Raw genomic sequence first — 15,363 nt, forward strand, 5'->3', positions numbered from 1 at the left:
GCCAGTCTTACATTGTGTGGAGTGTCATACTTTTAGAAATTTTAATTTGGAATGTCATTATTCTTCTCAACTGTGCATAGCAGACCTGTGGCATCTATTGGTTCTATTACAAATGTTTCTACAATGATTTTGTATGACGATGTGAATCTTTTCACTGCTGAATTTGAAATATTTGGAGTATTCTATTGAAGGTTTTATGGGTTTGTAATCAGAAATAAACATTAAACTACTACTAATATTATTCCTTATGTATATATTCCCCTCCAGGAGCATATGCGTTTCCCAAATCTTTTATGTGCTACCAGAGGTTTCTATTGTTTTCTGAATTACTTTTCTTTTACCCTATAGCACCCTTTGCCCTACTTTCATCACAAGTGTTACACTTATGTGAAATTAGCATACAAATAACTTGATTGTAACATGAATGCACTCAGCCTAAGCCTACCAACATATTATTGCAGCCTTAAAAAAAAAACAGTCCTGTGTGCCATGTAGGGCGGTACAACTCTCATGATTCAATTGGAGTACTCAAATGTGAACAGGACATAAGAAAAGAAAGAATATATAATCAATCATAAATGAATTTAGTTTCTGCCATTCGATCTCTGCTCAATAATAATTTCCTTAAATAGAAAGTGTTAAGCCACTCGCCACTTTAGAACTGTTGGTGTTTACAATCCAACTGTTGTAAACATTTCTTAAGGGAAGTGAGGCTTGAATTTCAATGGATTATGAATTCATATTCCTGATTTGTCATTAGCTACATTCCATACAGGCTTCTCCAACGAGTAGCCCGTGAGCTACTGGCAGATCTCAGGCTGCCAGTGCAGTGATTAGTTCACCTGTGTACAGCCCAGCCAACTAAAGTAGAGGAATTTGCTTGACTTAATTAATAAATGTATGCAATATTGGAAGCATATATTTAATGCGAAAATATGCATTTTCAGACCTTATAAGCTGATGCTTGGCGTAAAATGGCAGAATTTCCCAAAAATATTTAGAGAGGATATTCGAATGATAAATAATGTAGCGCTGGCTCTTATGTATAACTCAATTAGAGGCATTACAAAATTAACAAAGCTTTGCCTGTCACGCTGAGATCCTGGTTAGTAATCTTGCAAATGGTGACCACTCATTTAATCTTATTTGACACTGTCACTATTAAAACACTAATAGAAGTAGCTCAGGATAATTTTCATTGAAGACATTGTGGAAAAATATGTTGGAGTGTAGCAGCACAGAAACATAGAACTGAAGACAGACAATCACCATCATGGCATATCCTGTGAGATATATAAAATGTCTGCTCATGAGACAGAAGTCTACATATTTACTTTACAATAATACCAATTTTGCTTGCATTTGTCTGCCCAGTCCATGCTTAACTCATTAGCAGTTTTTGACTCTGCCTTTTCTCTCTTTTATTTGAAAGTTGCTCCATGCACTTGTTTTGTTTTGTTTTCCACACTGTCCTGAAGCCTTACTCAGAATCCATTATCTTATTGGGAAAATAAATGTGTCCATTATATACTCTGCATCTTTCCTTTCCAAAAGCACAAGCAGCGATTGCTGAACCTCACCATTCTAGGTGTCGCAGTTGTGAAACACTGTCTGAACGGTCATTATTCTATTATTACATTTGGGATGGCACCTCTACAACCAGCACAATACACCAGATTGAAGCTTTGTATCATATGCAGAGTGCAGACGCCTGCCCCAGGCAGCACCCAAATTATCCAGGATTTGAGACAGGTCCTAACATTATGTAGATTTAAAATATGGCCCTGTTTTCAGAGGACCATAGTAAGATGCAGGAAAGTTGAATAGGTGAAAGACAGATGTAAAATAATATGAATGCACATCTAGCAAACCCCAGTGGTGATATTTTTTATTCTCAGCATCAAAGTGGCTAAATAAAATTCTGAATCCTATGTTTGATTGCATTAGGTGAGCATTGGCAAAAAGAGAGGCAGGGCACACACAACAACCCCACTATCTCTTTTAAATGGATACAAATACACTCTGTCAGGAAAAGACGCCTTGAAACGATAAACACATAGAAAGTAAAAACTCAATTATAGCAAACAGCTTGCTTGAAGAACAAAATCTTTTTTTAAATCTTCTAGAGTGACAGTGGGCACTATTATCATGGGCATAATTTAATTAATGTATGTTCACCATTTCCATTTGCAGAAACAAAAATATAAGTAATTGCATATAAGCCCTCCGATAAACAGATGAATGTCTTAAATACAGTGCGAGTGAGAAATGGAAAAAAGCAATATGTGCTTTATCTATAGCAGCTTACTTATAAAGTGCCACTCACATTTGTTAGCTACATAGCATATTTGTTAGGTCTTACTTAAACCACTGAGTTAAGACAGTAATCCAGTTTCAATCGGTATTGCATTAAGATACTTAGTGGATAGCTGATCTACCCTTCATTTAGTCTGGTGTTTTGGCTTGCACCCAAATTTCCCCCGTGGCGATTTTGCAACACAAATTTCTGCATATGGATCAGACTGATATGCATAGTGCCAACAATATAAGTTATTATTCGTTTCGTGAGTAGGGCAAGTCTTCCAAGGTGCAGCCCACCACTATGTTATCTGGATAGGAGGCCTAGTTGCTTCTGAAATATACCAGAAATGGACAACAGATGTGAAGGAAGTAGTACCACTATGATGCAGGTTGTGGGAGGCAGCACCCTTAGGGTGCATGGGGAAAGTGTCCACGAAACAAAAGGCCTTCAGTAAAAACGGGAAGCTGTACGAACAAAAGGCCTTCAGTAAAAATGGGAAGCTTTGTAAAGAACAAGTTACTTACCTTCGGTAACTATATATCTGTAAGAAACATTAGTTAGTTAGATTCCTCACCTTAGAATATCCCCAGGCGTCAGGCTGGATCCGGAAGATTTTTCGTCAGCAATACCCTTGTGCGCCGCTAGGCGTCGTCTGCGGCTCCGCGTCTGTCGTTGGCGTCGTGCGCCGGGATGACGTCGTCAGAGTACTTAGACGCCGCCCTCGCGCGCTGACGTCAGTTCTTGTACATAGCTTTCCGCGCCAGGAACGCAGAGCCAGGCAAGAGACCGACACTGGTGCCAAAAAATTCTAGGGCCCTGAAAGGGATGACCTCAACCCTAGAAATCGGTTCGTAGAACGGGAAGGATGGGTGGGTCGGTGAGGAATCTAACTAGCTAATGTGTCTTACAGATATATCGTTACCAAAGGTAAGTAACTTGTTCATCGGAAAGAAACATGTTAGTTAGATTCCTCACCTTAGAATAGATACCCCAGCTATACCAACCCCGGTGGTGGGTCTGCGAACCAAGATCACACCAGAAAGTCCTGGAGAACAGAACGGCCAAAGAAGCCGTCTCTCCGGACTTGGCTGTCCAGGCAATAATGTTGAGCAAACGTGTGCAGCGAGGCCCACGTTGCGGCCTGACAGATGGCCTGCAAAGGGACTCCCCGGCTGTAATGAGTTGAATTTATTGTTATGATTTGTATTCATTGTATGCCTTTAAAAGTTTGGAACGTACTGATTTACAGGTTCCATGATCTAGAATGTGTGGTCTACTGTTGTTCATTTTTACTCTTGAAACCTGTATGAGGATGTCGTGGATCTAACTGCTTATGGAATAAAGCACACTTTTAATTTCTTCACTTGACTTCACTCTTCTTTCATTCCGAAGAGTTTACTACATATTTTGGCGTTGATTTAGCTTTTGACTTTTGTGAAGACATTTCTTGAGATCCACCGGCCTTCTGGTGCTACGCACAAGCATCATGTCATCTATTTCTACAAGCATCGTTTCATTTGTTTCTTCTCAGCACCCGGGAATTTGATCAGCCAGGAAACTACGATATTGAACTTCAACATTCATTCAACTGATTGATTTGGTGTTCGTAATTTCCGGATGGCTGTTTGTTTTTGAGTTCGATTGCCCAACTAGAGTAAGGTACTGTTTTTTTTACATAACCTTATCGTGCGCAAGTGTGCTGTGGACTAATTGCATATTTTGGAGTTTCGTCTGGATACATTTCATAACTGTTATTATCTCAAATACGTTTGGCTGTTCCCACCTGCTTGGATATGAATCTTCATCCCCGTTATGCTACACGCGCAGTCCGCGCACAGTCCAGTGTCTTCTTTGACGTCGACATCTTATGATCAGAATGGGTTTCCGCAGCGGTTGTTGCTCGCAAAAGTTCAGGTGAGATTCGTCTATGTGCGGATTTAAGAATTCTGAATAGTAATATTGTGGTGGACTGCCATCCTCTACCCAGAATTCAAGAGATGTTGGCAAATCTGGGTGGTAGCAAATATTTCACCACAATTAATTTAAAATCTGCGTATCATCAGATTTCACTTTCCAAGGAGTCTCAGATGTTAACCACTTTTGTTACTCCTTTTGGTGTATTTATGTACACACGCATGCCTTTCGGGTTAGCATCCGCTGCTAGTGTGTTTCAACGTCTAATGGACAAGTTATTTTCCAACGTAGAGGGAATCCAAGCTTTTCAGGATGATATCCTAATTCACACTGCTACCCTAGAGTCACATTACTCCCTACTCAAAAACGTTTTACAAATACTTGAAACAGTTGGTAAGACTATTAACAAAAACAAATGTAAATTTGTCACTCAAGAAGTGGACTACTTAGGGCATAATATTTCAGTTGATGGTATAAGAACCAAATTATCTTTAATCAAAGCCATTAAAGATGCTCCTAGACCTCATGATAAAGATGCGTTGAGAGCCTTTTTAGGACTTAGTGAATACTATGCTCGCTTTGTTTAGAGTTATGCGATTATAGTCCAACCTCTCAGAAATTTGTTAAAAAAAAATGCGAAATATATTTGGTCCGAAGAGGCTCATTTGTCTTTTGACTCAGTTAAAAAATTAATTTTTTCTCATGGTAAAACTTGTGTTGTAACAGTGGATGCCAGCTCAAAAGGTCTAGGTGCAGTGTTAAGCCAGATTATTGATGATAATGAGTATACCATAGCATTTGCATTTAGAACTCTTAGCAGTGAATTGAATTATAGCACAATAGAGCGAGAAGCTTTGGCCTGTTCCTGGGCTGTTGAAAAGTTTAAAATGTACATTTGGGGTTTGAGATTTCAGCTTTTTACAGACCATAAACCTTTAGTGTACATGTTAGGTGACAGTTGTTCAAACAAAGCTTCCTCTAGGTTGATCAGACTGTTAGCTAGACTGCAAGAGTTTAACTTTGAAATTAAATACATTCCTGGTGGCAAGAATGTCAGGGCAGACTGTTTGTCTCGGATTTCTTTGGAAGAGATTACTTCTGAGCCTTGTGTGAATCTTGATTCGGATGTGGTATTCACTATTAATGATTTGTCACAGATTAGTAGTTTATCTGAGAATGAATGGATTGAATGTGGACAGAAGGATCTTTGTCTGGAAAGGGTGAAGAAATTTCTAGTCCAGGGTTGGCCGGGTGATAGAAGCTTATCTATGCAAGACAAATATTTTTCGCAAGTTGCGTCAGAACTATCAATAGTTAATGACATTTTACTTAGAGATGATAAAATTGTACCACCTGAGAGTTTAAGGAGCAAAATCATTGTTCTTGCTCATGAGGGTCATTTAGGCATTTAAAGTACTGCCCGGAAAATTAAGGATGTGTACTGGTGGCCAGGTATAGATGGTCAAGTTAAATCTTATATTGATAAATGTCCTGAATGTTTATGCTCTGATAAACATTGGCGGACTTCGACCTCTCCTTTATGCCCAGTTGAGTGGCCTAGTGGTCCGTGGCAAATTGATTTGGTGTTCGTAACATCCGGATGGCTAATTGTTTTCGAGTTCAATTGCCCAACTAGAGTAAGGTTTTTTTGTTTTTTTTACATAACCTTATCGTGTGCAAGTGTGCTGTGGACTAATTGCATATTTTGGAGTTTCGTCTGGATACATTTCATAACTGTTATTATCTCAAATACGGTTGGCTGTTCCCACCTGCTTGGATTTGAATCTTCATCCCCGTTCTGCTACACGCGCAGTACGAGCACAGTCCAGTGTCCTCTTTGACATCGACATCTTATGATCGTCTCTAATACGTAAAACATCATCACGGAGTATACGTGTCAACGTGTGTGAGTCATCACGTTTCTTCACGTCACGGCGGCCATCTTGGTTTTGCATTTACTTCCTGCTTTCTCACATCAAAGCGTCTGTCGATCCCTGTGCTTTCTGTCCGTGACAAGCACACGTTACCGGATGATCTTCATGGCCAAATGATGTTTGATTGGGGACTGACATTTATTATTTTATTTTTGTTTCAATCTAAAATATTGACACTCATAGTATTTAATAGAGATGTTCACAATATACATTGTATGACAAGACATTCATTTTAATGCACTGTCTTTCTCATTACTCAGTAGCAGAACTATTACTGATTACTGATTCATAACATCTTGCTTTACACCATTTTATTTACATTTAATTGAACTATGTCTTCTTCCGCAAATAATGTAATGCAACCGCCACCATTTTTACCAAATCCTGGTAAACCACTTATGCAGTGGCATAGATGGTATCGCATTTTTGAAAATTATTTAGAAGCCATTGACGCCACTGAATATTCGGCGTCAAGAAAAAAAGCTCTCCTATTCAACCATTTGGGTAATGCAGGACAAGATGTTTTTGATAATTTACCTGTCGTTCCAGCACCACCTAGTGATGAAAGGTGGAATGTATATTCTGAGGCTTTAGCCAGAATAGGTAAAAATTACATTGATGAACCATCTGTAATGGTAGAACGTCATCTATTTTTTAAACGTAAACAAACACAGGATGAATCAATTGAGGATTATTTGGCAAGTTTGCGTGTTTTAGCAGCTAAGTGTCAATTTGATGCGCAATTAGATACATACTTGCGTGACCAGTTAGTGTTCAATTGCCACAATAAGAAAATACAAGAACGTATTTTAACTTGTAAGAATCCTTCTGAGGAAGTTAGAACTTGTCTTTGCTGGTCCTTTTAATTTGCTTCAAGGCGAAAATAAGTTTTTAATTGTTGTAATTGACTACTTTTCTAAGTGGTTGTATTTTTCTTTTGTAAAAAATTCAGATTCAAAGTCAGTCATTTCATTTTTACAACGTCTTTTCTTAATTGAAGGTCTTCCTTCTGAGATTGTTACCGATAATGGGTCCCATTTTATATCTGGTGAATTTGAAAATGTCATGAGTGAAGTTTCCACTAAGCATATTTTAGTACCTTTGTATAGCCCCTCTTCAAATGGGTTGGTAGAAAGAGCTAATAGGTTATTGAAAGAAGGTGTACAAACAGCTATAGCTAATAAGTTGGATGTGTACAGGTATATCAGTGACAAGGTCTGGAGTTACAATATTACTCCACATTCAACTACTAACATTTCTCCCTACATGCTTTTGAGAGGGAGGAAACCAGTTTCTCTTTTTAGTCCAGCATGGTTGAAAGGGAAATTAGGAAACAGTAATTCTCATGAAATTGATTTGCAGAGGGACATGGAACATGTGAAAGAAAAACAACAAACTTATAAAAATTATTATGATGTCAAGAAACATGTTAAAGTTACCTCTCTCACTCCAGGTGATTGGGTTCTAATAAAGAAACCTAAAAAGGTTTGCAAAGGTCAATCAAAATTTTCTGAGCCAGCTAAGATAGTCAATGTTTCAAAAATGGCTGTAATGTTACAGGATCGTGGTTGGTGGAATCAGAATGCAGTGATTAAAATCACAGAGGAACAGGCTAAAATAATTAGGGAGAAAGTGAAACCTCATGTTGGAACCCAATGTGTTTCTGATTGGTTCAATCTTGGTAATTTAAGCCATAGACATGATGAGGTTAGTAATTCATCTGACTTCTATTGTCGTTCTTTAAATAGGGAAGAGGGTGACAACTTTGCTGGGTCTCCCCTTCCTAGTTTGTTGTGTGACAATGATACTTCAAATAATACTATGGGATCTGGTGACAGTAGGTGTGTGAGGAGTAGTACTAGAGTCAGGGTTTCACCTTTTCGTCATGAAGATTTTATTTACTATTGATATCAGTTTTATAGATATATTTTATGAAGACTGTATTTACTGCTGATGTTGATTACATGTATATATCTATGATTTGTTTATTTATCCATAGGAAAGGGGGTGTATAATGAGTTGAATTTATTGTTATGATTTGTATTCATTGTATGCCTTTAAAAGTTTGGAACGTACTGATTTACAGGTTCCATGATCTAGAATGTGGGTTCTACTGTTGTTCATTTTTACTCTTTAAACCTGTATGAGGATGTCGTGGATCTAACTGCTTATGGAATAAAGCACACTTTTAATTTCTTCACTTGACTTCACTCTTCTTTCATTCCGAAGAGTTTACTACATAGGCCCAGAGCAGTTGTCGCCGCTGTGGCCCGAGTGGAATGGGCCCTCAGCCCTACAGGAGGCTCCTTTTTAACCAAGGAGTAACAAGCTTTGATACACAAAATGACCCACCGAGAGATGGTTCGCTTGTGTACCGCCCGCCCCTTCTTAGCGCCCACGTAGCCAACAAAGAGTTGGTCGTCCACCCGGAACTGCTTGGTGCGGTCCAAATAAAAGGACAGCGCCCCTTTTGGGTCCAGACGGTGGAGCCTCTCTTCCTCTTTCGAAGGATGTGGAGGCGGAAAGAAGGTGGGCAACGTAACAGACTGCCCGATGTGAAAGGCAGTTACCACCTTAGGGAGAAAGGAAGGATGAGTCCTGAGAACAACTTTGTCCGGATGGACAGAAAGAAAGGGAGGCTTAGAAGAGAGAGCCTGGAGCTCACTCACCCTTCTAGCAGAGGTGATGGCTACCAGAAAAGCAGTCTTAAGCGTCAAGAGACGAAGGGGACAATAATGAAGTGGCTCAAAGGGAGCGCACATCAGAGACGTCAAGACCAGATTCAAATCCCACTGAGGCATTACGAAAGGGACAGGAGGAAACATGTGAGTAATGCCCTTAAAGAAGCGAGAAACAACAGGGGATTTAAAAAGAGAAGGCTGATCAGGAAGCCGTAAGAAAGCAGAAATAGCAGAAAGATAACCTTTTAGGGTGCCCAGAGCAGAGCCCTGCTGGGCCATGGAAAGAAGAAAGAGGAGAACCTCAGAAAGAGGGGCGGAAAGGGGATCCACAGCCTTTGCTGTGCACCATGCCACAAATTTGTTCCACCTGCAGGCGTATACCGATTTTGTGGAGGGACGCCTGGCTGCCAGAATAACATTACAGACTTCAAGTGGTATAGGCGGAAAGGCGTACAACAGACCGCAACTCCACTCGCGACGAAAGGAAACTCCAACGCGCAGAACTGCTGACATTGAGCGTTCTCTTCAGTGGCGAATAGATCTAACCAAGGCTCTCCCCACTGCCGAAAGAGGCCTTGCGCCACGTCCGAGTTTAGACGCCATACGTGATCCATCATGCACCAGCGGCTGAGTTCGTCTGCTCTGGCCTTCAGAGAGCCCGCCAGATGTTGAACCACCAGGCTGATGCCCTGATGTTCCAGCCATGTCCAGAGGCGCAGAGCCTCCTGACAAAGGGTCCACGACCCCCCCCGCCTTGTTTGTTGCAATACCACATGGCGGTGGTGTTGCCCGTGAACACCTGCACTACACTTCCCCGGACAGAGGGAAGGAATGCCTTCAGTGCAAGCCGGATCGCCCTCAGCTCCAGAAGGTTGATATGGAGCCGAGACTCCGCCGGAGACCAGAGGCCTCTGATCTCTGCCTCTCCCATGTGGCCTCCCTATCTTAGGAAAGACGCATCCGTGTCACCACTACGTGCTCCGGTTGGGGTAGGGAGAGGGATCTGCCACTGACCCAATCGCGATCCGTGAGCCACCACTGCAACTGTCGCGCAGTGCCCTCCGAGATCAGGACGTGGTCGGACAGGTTTCCCCGATGCTGGGCCCACTGAAACTTCAGGTCCCACTGCAGAGCCCGCATTCGCCACCTGCCGTGATGCACCAACAGGATGCAGGAGGCCATCAGACCCAGAAGCCGCAGCACCAACCTGACCCAAACCCGGGATAGAGGCCGGAAGATGGGAATCAGAGCCTGAATATCCAGGACCCGCTGTTCTGGAGGATAGGCCCGGAACTGCACCGAGTCCAGAACCACTCCGATGAAGAGGAGCTGCTAGGAGGGACTCAGATGCGACTTCGGCACGTTGATGGAGAACCCCAGCGAATGCAAGAGGTCTGCCGTAGTCTGGAGGTGAGAGATGACTGCCAGGGGCGAGCCCGCGTTCAACAACCAGTCGTCGACATAGGGGAAGACTGAAACCCTTGATCTGCGCAGATGAGCTGCGACCACCGCCATCACTTTCGTGAACACCCGAGGGGCACTGGTGAGGCCGAAGGGGAGCACGGTAAACTGAAAATGCTCCTGGCCCACCGTGAATCGCAGGTAATGCCGGTGGGCCGGCAGGACGGGGATGTGATGGCTTTGGGGTCTATGAAGAGTGGCTCTCCGAAAGACCCAGTACCTATTAAATATCTTAAACTGGTGTCATCTGTAATAGGTGGCCCTGTGACGGACCTGATAAATTTGTCTCTTGTTCAGGGGGTAGTTCCCCCTAGTTGGAAAGGGGCGGTGGTTAAGGCCCTTTTGAAAAAACCTAACCTTGATCCCGCCGACCTCGCCAACTTTCGGCCTATCTCCTTGTTACCGGGTATCAGTAAGGTGGCTGAGAAGCTGGTGAACCGCCGCCTTTCGGACTTCTTGGAAACCAACTCCCTTCTGGGCGACTCCCAAACGGGTTTTCGCCCTGGACAGGGGACTGACACCGCCCTGCTGGCCGTTGTGGAGAATGCTAGGAGCATGCTGGATTCGGGAGGCTCAGTGGCAGTGATCCTCCTGGATCTCAGCGCTGCTTTTGACACCGTGGACCATCAGGTGCTTCTCCAACGGCTTTCGGGGGTAGGGATTACGGGTTTGGCCCTTAAGTGGTTCGCCTCCTTTTTGGAAGGTCGCTCATTCGAGGTCTGGGAAGGCCAGGAAAAATCATCTCCATCACCTCTCCAGTGTGGTGTGCCACAGGGCTCTTCATTGAGCCCCACCTTATTTAACGTCTATATGGCCCCCCTGGAGAGTGTGGTACTGCCGCTGGGTATTAAAATCATCAGCTATGCTGATGATACTCAGCTGGTGGTCGGCCTCTCCCAGTCGGCGCACCATCCCGACCGGCTGCACACGTGCCTTGGTAAGATCTACACGTGGATGTGCAGCTCAGCCCTAAAGTTAAATGGTTCCAAGACGGAACTGATGCTGCTCGGGAACTCTTCTCCATCTTTGTCCCCCAGCAGCTGGCCTGACTGTCTCGGACCGGTACCCCCCCCCAAGCAGGAGATCAAGAGCCTGGGGGTATGGCTGGAGCAGGACCTGTCGTTCAAAACCCATGCCAAAAAAACTGCTGGCGTGTGCTTCGGCCTGCTCCGCTCAGCCCAGAAGATTCTGCCTTTGCTCCCAGTAGCCACTCGTAGGCTTCTCATCCAGGGACTGATCATCTCGCGACTGGATTTCAGTAATGCGCTCTTCCTGGGTGCTCCCGAGGCTACTCTGAACAAACTTCAGCAAGTACAGAACGCGGCTGCTAGGCTCCTGACGGGTCTCCCCAGACGTCAATCTGCCCGTCCGGCGTTGAGAGCATTGCATTGGCTTCCGGTGAGGGACAGGGTAAAATTTAAGTCACTCTGTATCGCCCATAAAGTTCTGCATGGGGTAGGCCCACCGATTCAGGAGGAATTGGTCCAGCCCTACAAGGCCCCTCGTTCTCTCCGCTCTGATCATCAGCATCTCCTCCAGGTTGGCAGAGTGAAAAAGGCAAGAACCGGTGGCAGAAGATTTTCAATAAATGTGGCCTCTCTGTGGAACTCACTGCCCCTACAGCTGCGCTCGGAAGCCAGTCTCCTTCGGTTCCGTAAACTTTTAAAAACTTTTCTGTTTTCTGTGTAATCCCCTCTTTTGTGCGGTAGCAGCATGTGCTGGCAAGCGCTGGGATGCCGATTGGTAACCAGGCGCTATATAAAACTCGGTAATAATAATAATAATAATAATAATGTGGAAGTAAGCGTCCTGCAAGTCCAACGCTACCATCCAGTCTCCAGGGTCTAGGGCAGTCAGAACCGGAGCTACAGTGAGCATCTTGAACTTCTCCTTCCGGAGGAAGGTGTTGACGCTCCTGAGGTCTAAGATAGGGCGTAGGCCCCCTTTGCCCTTCTTGGGAACCAGAAAGTAGTGGGAATAACAACCACGACCTACTTCTGGACCAGGAACGCGCTCGATGTCCCCCTTGGCCAAGAGTGCCATAACTTCCTCCTGCAGAAATTGCAAGTGATCCCCCGAAATTCGGTGGCACTGCGTTGGCATGGCTGGAGGGGTCGCCTTGAAGGGGAGGGAGTAGCCCCTTCGGACGATTTGCAGCACCCACCTGTCCGATGTGATGGTGCGCCAGTGGAGCAGGTGATGGCGAACTCTGCCTCCCACTGGCGTGGAATGGGCCTGAAAGCTCGGACTAGGAGGGCTTTGAGGCGGATGCTGCTGGGGTAGATGTGGACGGACCGGAACGTTGACCCCCAGTACCGCCTCGGCGGAATCCACGTCTGCGCGGAGGTTGGTTCTGCGGCCTGTGGCTAGTCGGACGTGAGGGGGCGCCCCTTCCTTGGCCACGAAAGGGATGAAAAGCAGAAGTTGGCGGGCATGGGCCGAAAGGCCCAAGGACTTGGCTGTAGCCCTGGAGTCCTTAAAGCGCTCCAGCGCACTATCCGCTTTGTCGCCAAAAAGGCGACTGCCATCGAAGGGCATGTCCATGAAGGTGCTCTGGACATCCCCAGAAAAACTCGTGGACCGCAGCCAGGCGTGGCGACGAAGCGTCACCATGGTCGACATTGCCCTACCAAGCGAGTCCGTAGTGTCCAGTCCACATCGGATTGCATGCCGCGCTGCATCCCGCCCCTCGGCAAGAGCCTGGGCGAGCCGTGTCCGGGCCTTCTCCGGACACTGGGGCAGCACGTCCTCCACCGTATCCCACAGGGAGTGGGAGTAACGGTCCAAGAGACAAGCAGTGTTAATAGACCGCAGTCCCAAACTAAGGGAGGAGAACAGCTTCTTACCAAACTGTTCTAGTCTCTTGGATTTCCGATCTGGGGGAGCGGACGGGAAGGAGGTCTGGGAAGTAGAGGCCTGGATAACTAGGCTCTCGGGCGTGGGGTGCATGGACAGAAAACTGGGGTCGCCCGGTGCAGGGCGGTGGCGCCAAACCACATTCCGGTCCATAGGAGGTACTGTGGAGGGTTGGACCAGGTGCCCTTCAGAACGTCCACTAGTGCTTCATTAAACTGCAGCAGAGGCTCCGAGGAGCTTGCTGACGGTTGGAGCACTTGTGTGAGGAGGTTAGTCCTCACAGCCACAGCAGGCAGCTCCAGCCCAACTGCTTCGGCCGCCTTGTGCAGCACCACAGAAAATGCAGCACGTTCTTCCGAAGCCACGGTCGGAGGAGAGATGAAGCCAGTGTCAGGGGAGGTGTCAAGACCACTGGCATCCCCCATCTCGTCTGCCCAGTCCTGTGATAACTGGCCCTGCCGGGCCAGAGGGTCATCAGACCCCTCCCAGTCGTCACCGTCATCCGATTGCTGGTAGACAGGTGGAATGATCGGAGCCGGGCGGAAGATGAAATTGCCACCCATCGGCGACGGGTGCGGCGCCGGACGGCGCCGCTCCGATGCCGGGACCGGACCGGGGCTGAACCGGGAAACGGCGTCGTCCGAAGGTGGCGCCGGGGTGGCACCAGAATCGGCGCCGGCGGAGGGGTCGTGAGGTCAACCGGCGCCGACTGGGATCCAGGCCTGGATCCCGCGGGGACCTGCGGCGTCGGGACCGGAGTCGAACGCGGCACCGGGGCCTGTGCCGCCGGCTCGCTAGGCCTCCCAGTCGAGCACGCAGGGCCCGAGGGCACGCTGGCAGGTGTCGACGGCGGAGCCAGGCCTCTCATGGCCGAGAGGAAGGCACTGATCTCCGCCGGAGTCGCGTCAGTCCCAGGGACCGGCGGGTATGGGGATGGACGTGACTCCTGAGGCTCCGACGGAGCCGTGTGGGTGGTACCACCCGAACCCACAGCCGAGTCGCGCGACCGGCGAGGGGAGCTCGAAGAGCGATGTCGCCTCTTGGACTTCTTACTATGCTTCGACTTACCCGAAGACTTGGAACCAGACGAGTGGTGATGGCTGCGGCTCCGCGACCGGTCCCTCGGCCTCCTCCGCGACCGGGACCGTGAACGGCACGGAGCCGACTGCCGGAGCTCAAGTAGCTTGCGGGACCGCTCCCGCCTAGCCTTCGAAGTCAAGGCCCGGCAGTCGAGGCACGACTCGGCATCGTGGTCGGCCCCAAGGCAGTAGAGGCACCGGCGGTGGTGGTCCGTAACCGACATCAGTCGGTGACAGGAGTCACAAGGTTTACAACCAGGCATCCTACCGGCATCATATTCGAGTCGACGAGAATAGACCAAAAGAATCCAAAAAGTTTAGTCAAAATATGAGTAAAAGGATATGCTCTTCCCGGATCGGCATTGTCTGGCGCGGAAAACAGAAGAACTGACGTCAGCGTGCGAGGGCGTCGTCTAAGTACTCCGACGGCGTCATCCCGGCGCACGACGCCGACGACGGACGCGGAGCCGTAGACGACACCTAGCGATGCGCAAGGGTATTGCTGACAAAAAATCTTTCCGGATCCAGCCTGACGCCTGGGGATATTCTAAGGTGAGGAATCTAACTAACGTGTTTCTTTCTGATGATTGGAGCTGTATGTCCAGATCATCCCAGAGTCGTACATCTTGTGTTTGTGGTATTCTTTGACAGATATTTCTCTCTTTCGAAATAGGGGTTTGAACAACCTTATCTTAGGTTGCTCTATAGGGTGTATTCAATGAACAGTTCAATAGATAAACCAGGCTTTTACCTTCAAATACATTGAAGGGTATGCATAACATTTTGAATTTTATTGTTTGCAGTTTTGTGATCTAGCCTTTTGAAGATACCATCATAAAAATGACAAGGAAGTTAATAAACAGGCTTGACAAATGCCCAACCTAAAATGGTAGTTGTGTTGAAATACTTGATACACACAGTAAGCAGTCTACCTATTAGAAACAGGAAGATGCATGAAGTCTTGACTCAGTAGCTAGCAGGCAATGTCTACATGTAAAAAATGTATCACAGGCAAACAGTAACACTTTAAACCTACTGCAATACTTGATATTAATTGAAACGTTTAAAATGTTCTAGGACCATCAGGCATGTTAGAAGTAGACATAAACCTGAGATCTGTGTTTTCAAATGCTACT

At 46.2% G+C, this 15,363-nt stretch overlaps 1 protein-coding gene across 17 annotated transcripts in view; it reads right to left on the minus strand.

Annotated features, from left to right (window-relative positions):
• The window catches only part of PPIP5K1 (diphosphoinositol pentakisphosphate kinase 1), a 1,768,598-nt gene that overhangs the window by 305,480 nt on the left and 1,447,755 nt on the right, over positions 1 to 15,363 (minus strand). The gene's annotated exons all lie outside the window — the stretch shown is intronic.

This window comes from Triturus cristatus, chromosome 3_1 (assembly GCF_964204655.1).
Source record: "Triturus cristatus chromosome 3_1, aTriCri1.1, whole genome shotgun sequence".
NCBI lineage: Eukaryota > Metazoa > Chordata > Amphibia > Caudata > Salamandridae > Triturus > Triturus cristatus.